Genomic DNA, 19,490 nt, shown 5'->3' with positions numbered 1-19,490 from the left:
GAAATGGGCACGCCAGGAGAAGGAGGGTCTGTACCTGCCTTTTGGATGGCATCCAGCTGTCAGGGTGGTTTTCTTTCTTGTCGTTCAGGAATAGGTGTGGCGAGCAGCAGGCAGCTTCCCTGCCAGTGGTAGCTAATTCAGCTGGCTGCCTGCACCAGTTTCTGTAGGGACTAACATTCCCTCTGTTTAAGGACTTGCTTATCAAGAAAAGTAAATCTTCCCCAGGAGGCCAATGAGAGGAAACTGTCTTCTAAAACAACGATAAACCCAAACATGCATCTCAAGTCATCCTGGTGCAAACACTTACTAACATTGAATTTAACAATTACCAGGCAACATAGACCCAGAATGCCAGCACAGGAGATGCTAAGGTAGGAGGGTCACCATGAGTGTGAGGGCAGCTGGACCACATATTTAGGGGCTATGTAGCAAGACTGTGTGTGTGTGTGTGTGTCTGTGTCTGTGTGTCTGTGTGTTTGTGTTGGCATAGGGGTGTGGAAATTTTCTCAGAATATTACCTTTCTTCCTGCCAAACAAATTAAACTTTGAAATCTCTATTTTGCCCAGTGTTAAGAATTTGCCAGTGTTCTTAGCAGAGGCTTTAAGTCACATTCTTTGTGTATAACAAAGACACCACAATTAAGAGATCACAGCTCAATATTCATTAGCTCCCGTGTTCTATGTTCTGCTTGAGAATTTCAGGTTTGTCAGGACAAAACACAGCGGGGCATGGTAGTGAACACCTTTAATCCTGGTGCTCTGGAGGTAGAGACAGGCAGATCTCTGAGAATTCAGGCCACCCTGGACTATGTGGTGAGTTCCAGGTCAGCCAGAGCTAACAAGTGAGACCCTGTCTCAAAGAAACATAAACAAAACAAAACAGAGAACTGTGAAACCACAGGCAATCACTTAACATAATCACACCGTTCCTCTCAGAGCTGTTAAGACGCAGCTGCATGACAGGGAGATAAAAGCAGAGTCACCACAAAGCCTGGTTTGTCAGAAGATTGAGCGATGTCTAGCTCTATAGCTTTATTTGTGAGTTTCTCACCAGCACTCTTCCGTCTGCCATTTTGGAGGGGAAGAGGACGAGTGAAGAAAACACCAGTGCCCAGTTTTTTGTTTGTTTGTTTTGTATATTCTATATATTTAAATAAAGTAAAGTGCAATAAGAAAACAGGGCTAGGAAGGCAGTTTCGTGATTAAGACAGTGCATCACTGTTGGGAGAATCTGAATTCTGTTCCCAGCTTCCACATCTGCATCACAACTGCTTACAACTCCAGCTCCAGGGGATCTGACATGCTCTTCTGGCCACCTTGGGCACCTGCACTCAAGTGTGCAGAGCACCCCAACACACACATACACACATGCACACACACACACACACGCACACACACATGTACATAATAAACAAAATGATTTTAAAAGAGCAGTACGAGAAAGAAAATCCTTAATTCTTCCCCAAAAGATAGTTGCTACTAACACCTGTGGCCTGTTTCCTTTAGTCTTAGTGTAGAATCTATTATTCAACACACACACACCATCTCAAAGCTACACAGAAAATAAATCAAGAGCAATTTCCCATTGTGTTTGGTTAGCTCTTTTGGTGTTCAGTACAGAGTCCTGGGGTTTGAATAGGTAAATACGTTCTCTACCTCAGGGCAACACACTCTCTCTCTCCATTTTGCAAAGCGTTGTGTTTTGTTTTTCCATTCTTGTTTTTATGCTGCAGCTGTCCTTAGTTCCTATGGTCTGATTTGTTGTTGTTGTTTTGTTTTGTTTTTAAGATGTATTTATTATTTATACACTATTCTGCTTGTATGTGTGTCTACACACCAGAAGAGGGCACCAGATCTTACTAAAGATGGTTGTGAGCCACTATGTGGTTGCTGGGAATTGAACTCAGGACCTTTGGAAGGATAGTCAGTGCTCTTAACCTCTGAGCCATCTCTCCAGGCTTGTTTTTCCATTCTTAATCCAGGTGCATTTTGGAATGAGGCCATGACAGTTTTATCTTCAGTAAATTTGTTCCAATAGCCCCATCACTCTTGGAGTTCCAACTGTGTCTTATGCTCTTTTTCCTCCCGACACATAGAATCTATTTGCTTTCATTGTGTGTGTGTGTATGTGTGTGTGTGTGAGAGAGAGAGAGAGAGAGACCTGTAGAAGTCAGGGACAATGTCATGGTCTGGCTCCCAAATCCAGATTATGGCCCTGACAGGTCAGTTTCTATTTAATGTTCAATAAAACACTATTGACTTAAGTCTGGGATCTGAGTGGCCAATGAACAGCTATTCCTGAACCTGTAACAACGTGCATATACCCTCCAAAGCTCATGTTAAAACTTAATTGCTGTCAGGCAGCGGTGGCACACACTTTTAAACCCAGCACTCAGAAGGCAAAGGCAGGCAGATTTTTAAGTTTGAAGCCAGCCTGGTCCAGGACAGCAAAAGCTACACAGAGAAAACCTGTCTCAAAAAAAAAAAAAAAAAAAAATCAAACAGACAAACAAACAAAAAACTTATTGCTGCGATGACAGGAGGTGGGTCCTAGAAGAGGCAATCTGGTCTCAAAGGCTCTGTCCTTTGTAGGAGTTAGTGCCTTTGCTTTGGAAATGGGTCCCTGATTAGAACTCTGACTCAATCTCCTCTCTCTCCTTTCTCACTCTCACCTCCTTCTCTCTGCTCTCTGCTCTGATGACACCTAAGAAGGTTGCCATCTTGGACTGCTAGTCCTCTGATCCTCTAAAACTTGGAGACAAATACACTTCTAGTGTTTGTAACCTACCCAGCCTGCAGCATTCTGTTGGAGCAGCTGCAGCCCGAAAGAAACGCCTTGATTCTTCGGAACATGAACTACAAAGGGAAAACTCCATGCCACTAGTTTTTCACTGCATGGAATACAATTAGGAAAAAAAAAAAAAAAAAAAACAAGTAAGAGATGGCTAAAACAACATTCCTTACTGTGCTTCAAGCTTTGTGTATTAGGCTAGCTTTGTTCTGCTTTTTTTAAAACTTGGGAATTTCAAAAGATGTGAGCTGTCCAACAGCAGCTATCTCTTTATATTTCAGTTTTAGGACATGTCCATCTTAAATAATACTTTTGATTCCACTCTGGGGACATACTCAGAGCTTAGGATTAACAAGAGAAACCACAATGGATATGACCAGTCAGTGGTCCAGAGCCCTCTGCTCGCCAGAATCACTGATCCTTTTCTCCCCCAACCCTCTCTTTCTTTTCTTTATTGGGTACTGGGGTTTGAACCTAGGGCCTTGCACATACTACAGAAAAGCACACTATCATCTCACTGAGCTACATCCATAGCCCAGAATCCTTAACCCTCTAAACACATCACCTCACATCTGCCTAAACCTTAAATGCTGAAAACAGACACTTGGCAGTATCTGTATTCCTGTAACATATGCAATCCTGGTAACATATACAATCACAGTAGCCAACCTGTGAAAACTGCCAATCATCCACTGACAGGCAAATGTACAAATGAGATGTGGCACATCAGCACAGCAGGGTATAGAGCGACTTGACCTCACATAGTTAGAAAATCTGACTTAAGAGTGGGTATGAGTGAACCTCGAGGCCATAGGCTAGCGGTAAAACAGTATTCGGTGCCTGCATGTACACATGTGTGTGCGCAGGTGTGTGTAGAGAATGCATATGAATGCATGTGTGCAGATGCATGAGCACGCCTTTGTAGGCTAGAGATAAGCATATAGTCCTCCATTCCCTCCTGGCTAGTTTTTGAGACAGGGTCTCTCACTGAAGCTGGACCTCACTGTCGCAGCTAGGGGGGCTGACCAGAAGGCCCAAAACTGCCTGTCTCTGCATTTCACACACACACACACACACACACACACACACACACACACACACTCCACTAATGTTACAGGCATGGATCATCATGCCTGCCCTTATCTGGGTGCTGGATGGAGAGCTGAACCCAGGACCTCATGCTTGTACAGTAAGTGCTTTACCAACTGAGCTATCCAGCCTCTAATTTTTTTTTTAGTAATTCATTTTTAGTTGGCATACAGTGTAATGGGTTTCATTATGACATCTTTAATCCATGCATAAGATTTACCCCAATATTTGCCCCATCCCTCCTTTCCCCTCTCTCCAATTTCCTTCCTCCTTCTAAATGGTTCCCCTATCTCTCTCTCCCCTGCCCCCAATTTGGGAGTTCTGGCTTACCTGTGTTGCACACCTGTAAGCCAGGTACATTCTGACCTGCTGCAGTCTGGAGCTGCCCACATACAACCGCTGTCTCTCTGGGAGTCTGCAGGAGGCACTCACGGGTGTTTATTCTATGCTTGTGTCTGGAGACCACTTTGAGAGTCAGCCATGCCCTCACCTCCACTGCCATATTATCACATGTCACAGGTGTTACAGCCACCCTGCTACTTAGTGACACCATTGGGTAGTTGCTCCTCCTCCAGCAGGCTAAGGGACTTGGATGCATGCCCCCTCTCACATCACGGCAACAGTATACGAAACTCAAGCTCTCTTCAGCCATGAGTGGCAGGTGGATCTGCCAGCCACCATGAAGCTTCCCCAGCCACAGGTTTGCTTCATCTGCTTAACCCCACCTCGGAGCCATCCTCTGCTCTCCTCCCCAGAAGCCAGGAGCTAAAACTAAATGACCACACTATGCCCAAAGTGCAAGGAAGCTGCAAAGCAAGAGACCACCTGGCCCTCACAGCATGGTCCTGATGACACAGGAGCTGGGACAGTGTCTTCCATCTGAGAACCCCAGAGCCCTTTACAACCACACCCTGGGTACAGCCCTCATTCAGGCTCTGGGAATGATGAGGGCAATTTCCAAGCAGAGGAAGCTGGAATACGATGGGGTCATGGTCACGCTGCATAACGTGTGAAGGGGTGCTCCAACGATAGATTAGGACATCTAGGACTCTACGTGCCTGTGTTGAGGCTCTCCCACTCAGCTTCAACATCGGTTCCACTATTATTTAATTTAACCATTTCATTCCTTCTCTTCTTCCTGCTGTTTTCCAGGATCCACTTTGTGTTTTCAATGAATGAGGGAAGACAGAATAAAAATTTTGTGCCAAATATAATCTGCAAATAGTAACCTTCTGTTTCCACAAAGCCAGGCAGTTCTGGTATTACCTTTCAATGGCTTTTAGAAAAACTTCCCTTTGTAAACTCTCTGGAGAGTCTGATCTTCCTCAAGAAGCGTTACTTCTTATTATGCCAACATCTGTGGGGAAGAGAGTGTGTTGCCTTGAGTGGTCAGGCTACGATCCCAAAGGTGAATGTGCATGAAGCTGGCATGGAGGTACACACCTGTAACGTCAGCATTCGGGGTTAGGGTTAGAGGCAGAAGGAAACGGGTCTTCAGTTCAAGTCCCATCTGGGTTTTATAATGAGTTTGAACTCAGCTTGGACTACACTGTGAGATCTGCCTCAAATAAATACATAGGTGATCCAAGTGCATGAAAATCACTGGAGAATCATGGTAAGCAAAAGACTGTCCAATACAACTGAGTGGGGTTTCAGATTCTAGGTCTCTAATAAACATTCAGGGGCTGCTGCCAGCCAATGGAACACTTTTTTTAGCAGCAAGGAGCTATACCAGACAAGCCCTTGCGGACAACACCCTTCTAGAAAAGCGACAGCTGGAACTGACACATCATTCTCTTGCCGCCAGCTTTCTGGGTGCTTGATTACTCTCAGCCTTTAATTATTCTCGAGTCTTCTGGAATCTGAGTTGCAAAGCTCGCTGATGTTAGGACATGACAGCGCTGTATGGAGGGAGGAAAGTCATGGTGATATTGAAGCCTGTACAAGCAGGGGAGTCAGCGTTACCCCTGAGTGTACTGAACATAGTTAATAGATGTGCCCCTTTATATTTAATACAGTGCCTCATGTTGTGGTGACCGCCCCCCAACCATAAGATTATTTTATTTCTATTTCAAAACTGTAAATTTGCTACTGTTATGAATTGTGATGCAAATACCTGTGTTTTCTGGTGGTCTTAGGCGACCCCTGTGGAAGGGTCATTTAACCCCTCAGGGGGGTTGCAACCCACAGGTTGAGAACCACTCCTTTCAAGGGTAGTTTGGGGGTGATTGTTTCTAGGCAACATTCTAATGCAAAGACTGAAAAAACAATAAAATTAATAACAAGTTATTTTCAGGTTTGAAAAAAATTACCCTTTTTTCCCTTAGTCATCCAATGTGTTTGAAGTGTATAGTCCAGGCACCTAAGTGAAAGCTTGCAACATATCAATGTCTAGCGTGACCTTTGGTCTCCACTAATCCTGTGTTAATCCTGTGCTCTGTGGTTGTCATGGCAGCACTGATAACAGACCCTGGGGCTTTCCTCTGGACTGTCTCATCATCCAGGCCATCTCGTTAAAATCTCGCAGTCTACTGCCCTGGAAACTAAGAGCTGGTGAGTCTTCGAGGCACAATTTCTGAATAATAAAAAGGCATTTTGAGATCTGGGTATTTTCCGTGCTACCGAATTCTATCTGGCAGTTCATTGTGGTGCATAGCTGAAATCCTGGAAGGCTGAGGCAGGAAGATCATGAGTTCAAGACTGCCCTGGACTATATAGTGAGTTTCAGGCAAAACTGTATGTGCACGCACACACACACACACACACACACACACACAAACATACACCTTCCTCTGAGATCACACACAGAGTCCTGCATCTGCTCCTCTGGCTAGATGCCAGGTTTGTTCTCTTCCTGGATGAAGACAAAGATTGCAACTGCAGTATCTTCCTGCTCACCAACACCTGCCGCTGAGACTCTGCGGTGAGACACCGGAGACATACTGTCAGGGTACTTATCCTGTTGCACCTTGGGACAAGCAGAGATAGAGGTAAGCAAACATAACTCTGGACTTTGGATTCTGCTGTGATGATTCCACTCTGTGCAAATTCCCATGGCGTTTAAAAGAAACAAACCTGAACTGTGGCGTAGCTGGTACACTCTGGACCCCTCCATTCTCCTTCCTCTCTCCAGAGCTACTCTCTGGAGCTTACTATTTCTCCTCCACTCATATGTTCGTGTGTGACCTAACTATAGAGCCGTTGCTGCATAGCATACCTTTATACAAGCAGCCTTGAGTAGAAAGCCACTTGCAAATGCCATCTTTGTCACTTAATCGTGTGTGAGATTCAGACCTGTCAAATTATTTACGTTGTGCTTTTTCATTTAGTCCATTGTATGAACAAAAATAACTTATTTGCTTACCCAGAGTCTTGTACATGAGCATTTAAAATGCTTAAGTTGGGGGCTGGAGAGATGGCTCAGCAGTTAAGAGCACTGGCTGTTCTTGCTGAGGCCCTGAGCGAGTTCGGTTCCCAGCATCTACATGTCAGGTCCCAAGCACCTGTAACGCCAGTTCTAGGGCACTCAACACCTTTTTTCAGCCTCCACTGGTTCTTGCACTCACAGAGATACAGATATATGCATAAATAAATAATAAAATAGATCTTTAAAAAATAAATTAAACATTTAAATTGTTCACTGTCACAAATGATAGCTCCACAAACACAGGTGTGTGTGTGTGTGTGTGTGTGTGTGTGTGTGTGTGTGTGTGTGTGTTTACAACTCCTGAAGATTTTCTTGTTGTTGGTTTGGTTTTTTGTTTTTTAAGACAGGGTTTCTCTATGTAGCCATAAGCCCTTCTGGAACTCACTCTGTAGACCAAGCTGGCCTTGAACTCAGAGATCCACCTGCCTCTGCCGCCTGAGAGCTGTAATTAAAGGCGTGTGCCACCACTGCTGAGCCCCTAAAGGTTTCTGAAACCTAGGCGTGAGGTTGTTGGGACATACGGAGGCTCATCTTTAATACATACACCATTGTCTCTTCTAGCGTGAACAAACTTACATTTCCACTAGCAGCAGGGATGGTCCCTATCTGTCCAAACTGTCCCTTCCTTCCTTCCTTCCTTCCTTCCTTCCTTCCTTCCTTCCTTCCTTCCTTCCTTCCTTCCTTCTTTCCCTCCTTCACTGCCTCTCCTTCCCTTTCTGCCTTCCCCCATCCCTTCCCTGTTTTTCTTTCTGTTAAATACTTTTCCAGATTTACAGTCAAATATAAACAACATGTATGTGGTGAGAATACTTGCTGCCTTCCATTCCCTTCCTCAGCCTCCAGAGTGCTGGTTTGTATATCTATGTACCACTCCAGCAGGCTTAGACTCGTATAATTTTGGTATTTCCTGAAGTCAGGTCATATTGTCATCCTAAAACCTGACAATGCACTGATTCCTCACATTTTAGTTTAATTTTGCTTTTGTTTTTTAATAATTGGGAAACATCTCAGTATGTATTCAGTACTATCTTCATTTGATTTTCTCTAATTAGTACAGAGTCAGGCAATGTCTACAAATGCTTCAACACTGTCTTCTACAAATTACCTATTTATGTGACTTTATCCACTTTTCAAGCTGCTTTAGCTAAGTCATCATACATTAATTCTTTCTTGCTGCAAACTGTTGGGAAACCATCCTCCCTGGATCTTTTTAAAAGACAGATGTGGACAAGCTCCAAAGAAAATGGCTGTTTTCCCCAGCACTGTATTCCCTGTATCCTCTAAGGCTGGTGAGTCTAGAGCCCTTTGCCTACATTTCAGAGAATGATAAACCCATCGCTCTTCCTCTCTCCTCCAGCATGTATTGTTAGGAGGCCAAAGGTCTCTCCCTGCATCTCCGGCTATGCCCTGAGGGTCATGGCCTGGTTCTGCAGAATGCAGCTGGATCTCACTTGGCTGCCCTGAGGGAAACTGAGGCATTCGAAATCAACAATAAAATCATTGGTATATTCTCTGATCATCAACCTGCTGTTTCCATGCAAGATAAATGGATAGAGATGTAAACATTTAACAAATATCTTTTCTCTTCTCTTAGTTTATAGCCTTTCTTTATCTTTTGTTTATTCTTTTTTTATTTATTTGTTTGTTTGTTTGTTTGTTTGTTTGTTTTTTGAGACACGTCTTGCCTTGTAACCCTGGCTGGCCTCAAACTCTCTACCCTCCTGCCTCAGCCTTCTGCAGGTGTCACTGTATCCAAAGGTAAGTGCTTTATTGCTATATACAAAAATATTACCATTTTAATCATTTGTGTGTGTAGTTCAAAAGTGTTAGGTATAGTTGTGCTACCTTCTATCGATACAACTCTTTCATCTTGAAAACCTAAAGCTATTTTCAAGAGAGTCTGATCTTTTTCTTAACATTTTATTTATTATTATCATGTGTGTGTGTGCATTCATCACAGCATGCATGTAAAAGCCGGTGGGCTGCTCTGTAGAACCAGTTCTCTCCCCTGCCTTTACTTAGGTTTTGAGTGTTGGGACTAAACTCAGGTTATCAGGCTTCCATCACTGGTCAGAGATCAAGAACCTTCAAGTCTAAGCCATCATGTCAGCCCAGAAACTTCATACTCATTAAATGCATTGCTTCTCTCTCTGTCTGTCTCTCTCTCTCTGTCTCTCTCTCTCTCTGTCTCTCTCTCTGCCTCTGGCACATTCTGCTTTCTGTCTCTGAGTCTGGTTTCTCTAGCGAGCAACCGCAACTGTCCAGTGCTGGTCCTCTGAGCTGCATTTCACTTAGCAAGATGTCCCCAAAGGTTTCCATGTGTCTGAGTTTCCTTCCTGTTTAAAAGGGGAAAAAATGTGATAATGGGGCTGGAGAGGTGGCTTAGAGGTTAAGAGCACTTATTGCTCTTGCAGAAGACCAGGGTTCAATTCCCAGCACTCGCATGGTGGCTCACAACCACCTGGAACTCCCCTTCCCACTTCCGACCCCCTCCTCCAGCCTCCACGAGCACAAGACATGCACACGGTGCACAGACATACAGGCAGGCAAGACATGTATATACACAAAACAACGTGAATACATCTATGTTTAAATAATAATAAATGGTGTTAGTGCGGTAAAATGAACACAGCGTAAAACAGACCAGTTTAACCACTTTTAACTACAAAGTTCTGGTCAGTCCCTATCCATTCATCCAACTCCTTTTCAGCTTCTAAAACTAAAGCGCTAAGCACTAACTCCCCATGCTCCATTCTCCCCGGTTCATCCCTCAAGTTTGAATGTGTGTGCACATCGCATTGTGCCTGCCTTTTGACTGTTGTGGACGATTTTTTTTTTTTTTTTTAGAAAGCTAAACAGTCCATGTTTTATTGTTTACTATTCAATTAGTAAATAGTACAATAAAATGATGCTTTGAAAAGTAAGCAAACTAACAAACATAAACTGCAAAAAATGGATAAAACATAACTCAGAAACAATAATGTAGTAAAAACATGTCAAAACCTTGGCAAAGGTCAATACAAATTCTTTATTTAATAACAACTTCCTGTTTAACCACACCAAGTACCAGCAGGTGCATGTGGACGATTTTATATATGAAGCAAAAGCGCCTATTGGATACAGATTAATTTTTCTAAGCTGGGATGGAACCCAGACCCTCACACATGCTAGGCAAATACTCTCCCCAAGTCTGTGCTCTATACTGTCCAAAAGACAGAGAGGAAATTTTTCTTGCTTTCAACACATTCACGTTTTTACCTTTTCCTTTATTATTCTTTATTACTTCCTTTTTTATGTTGTTAGTGACCAGGACTCATGTGGCATAGGGCTGGCCTCAAACTCCCTATTATACAGCCTCCAAAGTGCTAGGATCAACACTCCTGGTTTTATGAGGTGCTGGGGACTGAATCCAGGGCTGGGTAAGCACTTCCCACCTGAGCTACATTCCCAGGCCATCTGTTTTTGTTTGTTTGTTTGTTTGTTTGTTTGGTGTGTGTGTGTGTGTGTGTGTGTGTGTGTGTGTGTGTGTGTGTCCTGTTATAAAGTATGGTTTTTGAAATTGCCAAGTTTGCTAAGATGGCTGCCCGGCTTCTGTATGGCTTCTGATTCCCATGGCACTACAGTTGTAATACTGGGACTATTTATCCTCAGCTGAGGCCCCAAACCAAGAAAGGCTGCCCAGATCATAACTCATGGCCTGGTTTTATTTTTAAAAGAAGGCAAGGTCTCTTTCTGTCCCCCTCATGAGGGTGTTTGGGTAGCTCTAGGAACCCAATTACTGTTTAATAAAACTGCACAAATTTCATTAATATTATATATGCATAGGGATCTTCATGTATGAAGTCCAAAGGATGGACCAGAGCATCTTAGTAACTAGCTCCTGTATTAACAGAACTCCTAGATCTAGCTCCAAACCCTGGGGAAAACCAGCCAGCCCAATACTGGAAAGACCCAAACGCTTGGTGTCAGGCCCAGACCTCCCACGTACTTCTTTGTTTGCTACAAGAGGCCTAGTGGTTGTGAATCTTTACCTACTCTGTCTTTTTGGTGTGTTGGGGGGAGTGTTGGGTGTGAGTGTAGGAAGTAGGTCAATGGGAGTGTCTTGAACGGTGATTTATCCTGACCACATTGTCTATGGGTGCATTGTCGACTGACACGGTTATTTGGGATGTGAGCAAACATCACGGAAGGAGATCCAAAATGTACAGAACCAAGTGAAAGTCGCTATATATTTAAAAGGGGCGAAAAACATTTGCAAATGTACATTTATTTGCTTGTGTACCCAAAAAATCTGTGAGTGTTGTGAATATGCATAGAAAACTGATAATACCCCTTACTTTTGGATATAGGCATGGAGTAGCTGGGGAAAGGAAGAAAGAGGACTTTGATTTTATACATGTGATTGTGATATTTCCAGTTAGGAAAAATAAAAACAAGGTGAGTAAGCTCCAACTGAGTGTTGCAGTCATAGAAATTCATTTTTAAATTTGTGAATACACAATTACCCATAAAATTCACCCTAAAGTTACAATTCAGTAGCTCTTAGCATTTATATGCCATTATCCCAACAGCACTGTCTCAATTCAGTTCATCACCCCAAAAGGAAACTCCCCGTCTCCCTGACTGTCCCACACTTGGCAGCCATTCTAATCCACCTTCTAAGTCAATGGATTTACCCACTGTGGACACTTCCTAAAAATGGAACCATGCAGTAAATTATGCTTATCCACAATGAAGACGGATGTTTCGGTTGTTTCTACAGAATTGTGACTACTGGAAATCTTGTTACAGAAACATGGAATTTCCAGACTGTGCGTGCATAATATTATACAGGCCTGTATAATCCCTGCACCTGAGAGGAAGGAAAGAAGGAGGCTGTTGTGCAGGTTTCTGTGCCCAGACTATCCTGAACTTCCTAGTAATAGCCTGTATAAGAGATGGAGAGGGAAAGGAGGGGACAAAAGCAGAGGGAGGAGGGGGCTTTAACTCATGAGCATTTCAAGAGGTCCTGATACTCAGAGCAAGGGTTTCGTATCATTTGCTGTCTGTCACAGACATCTGTACTTATTTAAGGACACAGAATCCATTCTTGTCTAACTTATAAAGAGTGCAAATTTCACTTAAATTAATCCTTTCCTTTCTGTGCACTTCTTAAATAGCCTACCTTGTGCCTCTCTGTCTTGCAGTCTCTTCCCCTTCCTTTGCTTACTTCTCTGTTTACTCTCTTGCTGTGGTGCCCAGGATGGAATCCAGGCTCTCAGCAGTGCTAAGCACACACACACACTACTGCAGAGCTAACCCAGCCCCCTTCACTCCCTGTCTGAGGCCACACTCGAGGGTGTCCCAAAACAGCACAGGCCTCAGTGAGGACACCTTTCTTTGCTTGCTTATTTTGATTTTTTTTTTTTCCCATTCGCCAAGACATGCAATCATCACTCCTGAGTTAATTCACTGTGGAAAAACACTAAAACGCTGGCACACCAAGGCTTTACTTGAATAGTCATTTTTGCCGTTAGCTCTTTGCCTGAAAGGCAAATGGTTTGTTGTAACTGGTCTGGCCTCCACCGCCACCAATTGGGGCAAATGTAAAGCTGGGCTGTTTTTCAAATCCAGGTTTACTAAGCCCAAAGAGACTGTCTTAGCAGAGATTAGGATCGGCCGGGAGCGGGACAGTGTTTAACTCCAGATAAGATATGGAGAGGCAAGAGATCTGGAGAAGCCACTGGCACACAGCAGCACAAAGTGTGTAAGCAGAAATGCACACGTGTACATATGGGTGTACAGGCATAGGTGTGCATGTACTCACACAAGTGCAAATGCACACACACACACACACACACACCCATGAATGCAAGCACATGCATTTACATGTGGGCATACAATGTTCACGCAAGCACACAAGTGCAAACGTGCATAGGTGAATACACATGTGCCTATCTGTGCACCTCTCATGTGTCATCCTGGAGAGCTCATAAACTAAAGTGAACACTCAATGCCCCATGAGAGCTTCCACTCTTCTCCTCCATCTCCAGAGAGAGTCCTGCCCACGCTACAGAGCAGGTTTCTCAAGAGAGTGGCTTCCTGGGAGTGGAAGGCCAGAGACAGGCCAATTCTTGCTTAGAAACTGGGGCTGTTTATCAACAGCCCAAATGAAACTGGCTTAGATTTCTTTTATTTTTATTTTTTGAGGGTCTCATGATGTAGCCCTGGCTGGCCTGGAGCTCACTATACAGGTAGGACTGGCCTCAAACTCACAGCGAAGCAGCCGGCTTTGCCTCCTGAGTGCTGGGATTAAAGGTATTCACCACTACGCCCATCATATTTAGATTTTTTTGATTGATTTTTGCTTGGGGAGTCTGTTTTTGTTTGTTTTGTTGTTTTTGTTCCGAGATAGACTCCCACTGTAGCCCAGGCTGGCCTTAAACGTGCTGCAATCGTCCTGCCTAAGCCTCTCAAGTGCCGAGATTGTGGTTGTGAACCACACCACCACCTTCCTTGGATTTTTAAATTATACACATCCTCATTCTACCTTATCAGGATGCCCTTTGATAGAAGAAAGATGCTATCTTTTCTAGATGCATCTTTTGCATTTCCACACTGGATAACAGTGATGGAGGTAATACTGGCTCCCATTTGAGCTGCCTCCTGGTCTCACCTTGCTTTATCTAATCCACCCTGTACCCCGACCCAGATTCGGCCTAATGCTTTCCTGCCTTGGCAATCCCATCTGCATTACATGTCTCCTGTCCATGCCAATAGGACAAAGTCTACTTTTAAGGACATAAGACATGCCGTGATTGGGTCCTGTTTGTCTTCCTAGGATCCTCCCATACAGCCCAGGGCCCTCCCACACACCAGATTCCAACCTAGCAGGTTATTTCCACTCCTCTGAGCAACCCAAGTGCATTCTGAGTCTATACTGCTTGGTTAAATAAAACAGAATGAGCTAAAGGAGAGACGAAGCTACATTATATAAGTGCGGGTTTCTTGGGAGCAGCGAGGGAGTGGGGAGGGGAAGGGGCGCTGGCACTGGCGCTGGGGGGGTGGAGGGAAGGGAGAGAGAGCAGGAAAGGAGTAAAGGGGTAGGAAGGGCAGAAAGGGGGCCTATGTAACCAAGATGTCCGGTTATATAGTGAAGGGCCTCTGGGAGAGAAGCCCCGCCCTAGGTGGAGGGCAGAGTATGGCAGCCACGCCCTGCAGCAGGCAGGGACTTTAACATATACTGCCTGCTCTTTGCGCACAGTGCTCCTTCGTTCCTCATTCAACACACCTTTACAAGGTCCCCTCCAGGTGCCAAGAGATGGAACTTCACAGTGACACAGCTAGTGATGGCGGCTCGCAGGAAGTAGAGCCGGAAGTGAAGTGGGCTGCAGGGGTGAGGTGGGCCTGTGTTGGAGGTGGCCCAAAGAGGCTAGTTCCAGCCCTACTGCTGAGAGCTCCCAGCCTCCTGGGGAGAGAGGCTGCGAGCTGGCTAGCACAGGCCACTAGTGCTCTGCTGCCTTCCGCTCTGAGCCTTCGCAGGTCATAGGCCCAGGTGAGCAGGCTTGGGGAACAGGAGCTCTTTTGCGCTCCATTTGGCAAGCAAGGCTGCCTGCCTTGTTCTTGCAAGGGTTTTAAGTGGAGCATGCCTGCCTCAGCTTGCCCCAGAGCTGGATACACTGTTCCTGTGGGCAGGGCAGAGTTTCATAAGCCCTGGATTGTACAGAGTAGGCAGTCAATAAAAATATCTGCTGAGTGAATAAGTGTGAATGGAGATAGTCATGGAGCCTTGTTACCTGTTCACAGAGGAGCCTCCAACTTTCCCACTTCCCAGGAGTGCTGGACAGCTTAATTCATTGTATCCAGGACACCTGAGCTCTTCAGATGAAAATGACTGACTTGCTGGAGTGGGGAAGGAGGGTGCATATGAAATAGACTTTACCTGGTAATAGGGGGTCTCTGACCACCTTTAACATATGTGTGAGGTCTCCTTCCAGTGAAAGCAAAAATACAAGCAGTAGAGAGCACAGAATGAGGGAACCCCACACACACACACACACCCGGTTTTTGGTTTTTCTCTCTGTTAAATGTCTTTTTTTTTTTTTCAGCATCTAGAATAATCTGAGTACCAGGTGTGTGCTGTAAAAATCGGAAGAAATGTGTCAGAAATGCAGAACTGAGCTGGCATGTGCCTGAAGGGTGACACTCCTGGCTTCCCCAGCTGGCTCTCAGGGACACTAAAGCTCCTCACTCAGCAATTACATCTGCTGGAGTCACACCCAAGCCTGGAGCACCCTCCCGCCTTTGGGGGAGGGGGCAAAATGCTGCTGAGCACCAATGAAATCCTCAAGGAGATTACAAATAATAAGGCAGATGCACACTTTGACTCTCCCCCTTTTTTCCTGGTGCCTCAAGCTGCCTGCTCCCTAGAGGCAGGGCAGGATGGGAGGCAGCCTGCACAGGTGAAGGCTGCTAGCCCTGTCTGACCACATGCTCGGTTTGTTCAAGGCGTCCTCACTGTCTGAGGGCACTGGGCTTTTCCTTTTTGCTCTCCCTTTCCTTCTTGCTGGTTTTATTGTTGTTTGAGACTGGATCTTCCTATGTAGCCCAGGCTGGCCTCAAAATCTCCATCCTCTTGCCTTCCATTTCTGAATACTGGGATTACAGATGTGTGCTTGGGAAATAATTTTTGTGTAGGTATTTTTCTTTTCATTTCTTGTTTTCTGTGTGTCTGTCTTCCTCCTCCTCATTTGCTTTGTTTTAATTTTGTGGTGCTTGGAAAGGAACCCAGAGCTTCAAGCATTCCAGATAAGTAGCTCTTGCAACTTTCTGATTCCATTACTTTCATCTACCGCCATGCTTGCTCTTCTCACTGCTTTGAGATTGACAATATGGTTCTCTTTCATCTCAATCCTCACCTTCTCTGGGGGCCACTCCCTTATTTGTCTGCTGTCAAGTACCTTCTCCTCAACCAGGGAGCCCTAAATCTTCAACTCTTCATACCCACTTACACACTTGCCTGCTCATGATGCCCAGAGTGCCTCACCCACTTTCTCTGAACTCAAAGTTCTGCTGAATCTAAGTTAGAGACCCAGCCTCCTCCAGGTAATTATACTTCCTTCTTATGGTGGACAGGACAGTGAAACAGACTATAGGCTCATCTTTACCCTCTCCTGGTCCCACCTTGGTTTCTCCCTGTCATGAGCCCCTCAACATAATCTCCTTGTTTCTGCTGCCCCTGACTCTTCAGTCTGGCTACAGGGCTGATTCTTCATTAGTCTGGCTGCACTATCTCACTCCTGAGATCCCTTCCACAGAACCACACTACCTGAAACAGTGGTTTCTAAACCCAGTCCACACACTTGGGGGACTTTTAAAAAGCAGACAGTTGGAAATTCTAAGTTCTAAGTCAGTATCACTAGAGAGGTTATTTTCAAAATTACTTGCCTGAAGCCTCACCTTCAGATTTCTTCATAGGACCTTGGCCTTGACACACACCTTCCTTTTCAGGCAGACAGAATGACTTCTTTCGATTAGGGGACTTCCCTTCTCTGCAGACACTAGCCTGCTGTGTGGATGCTCTCTCTTGCTGACAGTTGTCTGGTGTCCTTGGGGAAAATCAGTTCCCTCCTCTTTGGGCCTCATCCTCTTACAACTTCAGAACCTTGTCTGAACCATCTTTCATTCTCTGTCTTCAGTGCTGGTGGTCGGGCTGACTGCTTTCCACATGCTGTGCATACACTATTCTACTGAGCTAGCTACACACTTATATTATGTGGTTTTAAAAAGATGTCACTCTCTTCAGCTAAGCAACAGGTTAACCTCCTAAGAGGCATCTTATTTCAGCTTTTTTTCATAGGGCTGACATACAAATGGCTTTCAATAAATATATATTAAGTATATAATTAGCAATAAACTTGAGAAAGCCATTTTCACAGAATTTTAGAGAGAGTAATGTAGCTAGAAAAAAAATTATAGTTCTGAAAGTTTTAAAACTCCTGAAACCTGGGGAACTTTTTTTATTCTGCCGGAAGTTTAAGCTCATACTCCATTATTTTGGAGTAATTTCTTCTAGGACTCCCAAAATGATGGACTCCTGAGAGAAGGGGCAGAGGTCAAACAAGGGATAGCTGTGTATGAAGATGCCTCCTGTAAGGCAGAAGAGCAATTGCAGCCTCCTTTGGCTTTTAGTATCATCACATGCCAATGACTGTTTATTTTTTCCTGGTGCTGGGGACCGAACGCAGGGCTCTGTGCATGCTAAGCCTATCCTATGTCACCACCCGACACCCAGCCCCACCCCATGTACTGGGAACTGGAAACAAAGTCAATCATAAAACCCTTCTGGTCCTTTTCCCAATCAAGGGGCCCCGTCCTCTGGTGACTCCCAGCTTTTCGTTGTCATAAGTGGTGATCCTGTGATTTTGAAAGCTTCTTCATTGTGTGTGTGAGAGGAGACTAGTCAGAAAAAGCTACAGATGACTGAAAACAACAGCACTGCCTTCTTGGCAGAGATAAAAAGAATTAGACATTTATCTGATTATGTTTTGAAATTCCCTTTCTCCTAGGAGCACTCAGCAACAAAATAAAATATTTCTAGTCATTCTGCAATGTTTGTGTCTGAACAAGTTTGTTCAGATGCAGTTCTGGGTAAAGATAAGCAGCAAGTGTGTCTAATGGCCTGCAGAAATGAGAAATGCTAAAAACAGAGCTGACCCCTACAAGGATATGGAGAAAAATCAGGGATAAAGGCTCAAATGCAGCAGTACAGGACTTGGATGAATGGTATCCCAACCGGAAGAAGCTGAGAGGGGCGTGACTTCTATGGCAGAGTCCTTCCGCCCTCAGGAGTGGAGACACTAGGCCTCCCTGAAGCCAGGGGAGCAGTGGCTTGCTAAATAACGAGTAGAGCGAGCTGTTGAAAAGAGGTTAGATCTGAGATTAGCGCTGCCCTGAGGCCACAGAAGCCAAACCTATACAGAGCAGAACAAGGGATCTTTGGGCTGGGGGTTACCAGGCAGAGCTGGAGGTGAGATCTCCTGACAGAGAAGGCAGCGGCTGGAATGCTCACACACTCAGCTGAGCGAGACAGTATAAAGCTCCACCCTCCCCTCCTGTCAAGCAGGACTTTGAGATCTCTGTGTAGTGGACAGACAGAGAGATGAACGCACACATGTACGCCTGGCTAGGAGAAAACAAAGGCGTAGACTTAGGGACTTGGAAGACAAATCCTACCGGGGGCCATTCCTATCAGCCTGCAGTGGGGTCTTCAGCCCACACACATGGCAGTGTTCTCGGAGGTCCCAATTTGGGCTTCATCCCAATTCTGAGTTTGGAGTGGGCCAACACTGCTTAGCACACCTTTGACAAGATCTCTCATGTTGGTTACGGGAATGAAGAGAAGCAACTTGAAGCGGGCCAGCTGCTACAGTGAGGAAATACCTTCTAGGTCTATTCTGGCATAGGAAAGAGGAATGAACTACTTCAGACAACTGGGTCAAGAAACCAGGTCTTACAGTTTTTTTACATTTATCTATTTTTATTTTATGTGCATTGGTGTTTTGCCGAAATATATGTCTGTGAGAGGGTGTCAGATCTTGGAGTTACAGGCAGTTGTGAGCTGCCATGTGGGAGCTTTGAGTTGAACCCCAGCCCTCCAGAACAGCAGTCAGTGCTCTTTACCACTGAGCCATCTCTCCAGCCCCAGGTCTTACAATTTTTAAGAGTTCATTTCAATTTCTTTCAGGGGGTGGAGAGATAGCTCAACAGTAAAGAGCACTTGTTGCTCTTGCAAAGGAACTGGGTTCGAGTCATAGCACCCACATGGCAGTTCACAATCATCTGCAGTTCCATTTTCAGGAAATATGATATCCTGTCTGACCGCTGAGGACAACAAGCATGCACACACACACAGAGATACAAACATGCAGGCAAAACAGTAACATACAGAAAGATTAAAATAAATAAAAGTTTGGGTTGTTTTTTAAAGGATGGGGAGTGGAGCTTGGTGATACAGTGCTTGCCCAACACAGATGAGATCCTAAGTCCCCAGTACCATCACCACCGAGAGAGAGAGAGAGAGAGAGAGAGAGAGAAAGAGAGAGAGAGGGGAAGGAAGAGAGGGAGGGAAGAGAGGGAGGGAGGGAGGGAGGGAGGGAGGAAGGAAGGAAGGAAGGAAGGAAGGAAGGAAGGAAGGAAGGAAGG

The 19,490-nt window shown here is 44.9% G+C and overlaps 1 long non-coding RNA gene across 1 annotated transcript; it reads left to right on the top strand.

Annotated features, from left to right (window-relative positions):
* The first annotated feature begins 6,458 nt into the window (after positions 1-6,458).
* LOC129667503 (uncharacterized) lies at positions 6,459-15,666 on the top strand. Its single transcript, XR_008718744.1, has 3 exons — positions 6,459-6,870; positions 11,657-11,744; positions 15,395-15,666. It is a non-coding gene; the product is annotated as an uncharacterized LOC129667503 (long non-coding RNA).
* Positions 15,667-19,490: the final 3,824 nt, after the last annotated feature.

Source organism: Psammomys obesus, unplaced genomic scaffold (assembly GCF_907164565.1).
Source record: "Psammomys obesus unplaced genomic scaffold, mPsaObe1.curated_primary_1811, whole genome shotgun sequence".
In the NCBI taxonomy this organism is placed as follows: Eukaryota; Metazoa; Chordata; class Mammalia; order Rodentia; family Muridae; genus Psammomys; species Psammomys obesus.
The sequence above is the reverse complement of the archived record's forward strand: the minus strand, read 5'-3'. Positions and strand labels throughout refer to the sequence as shown.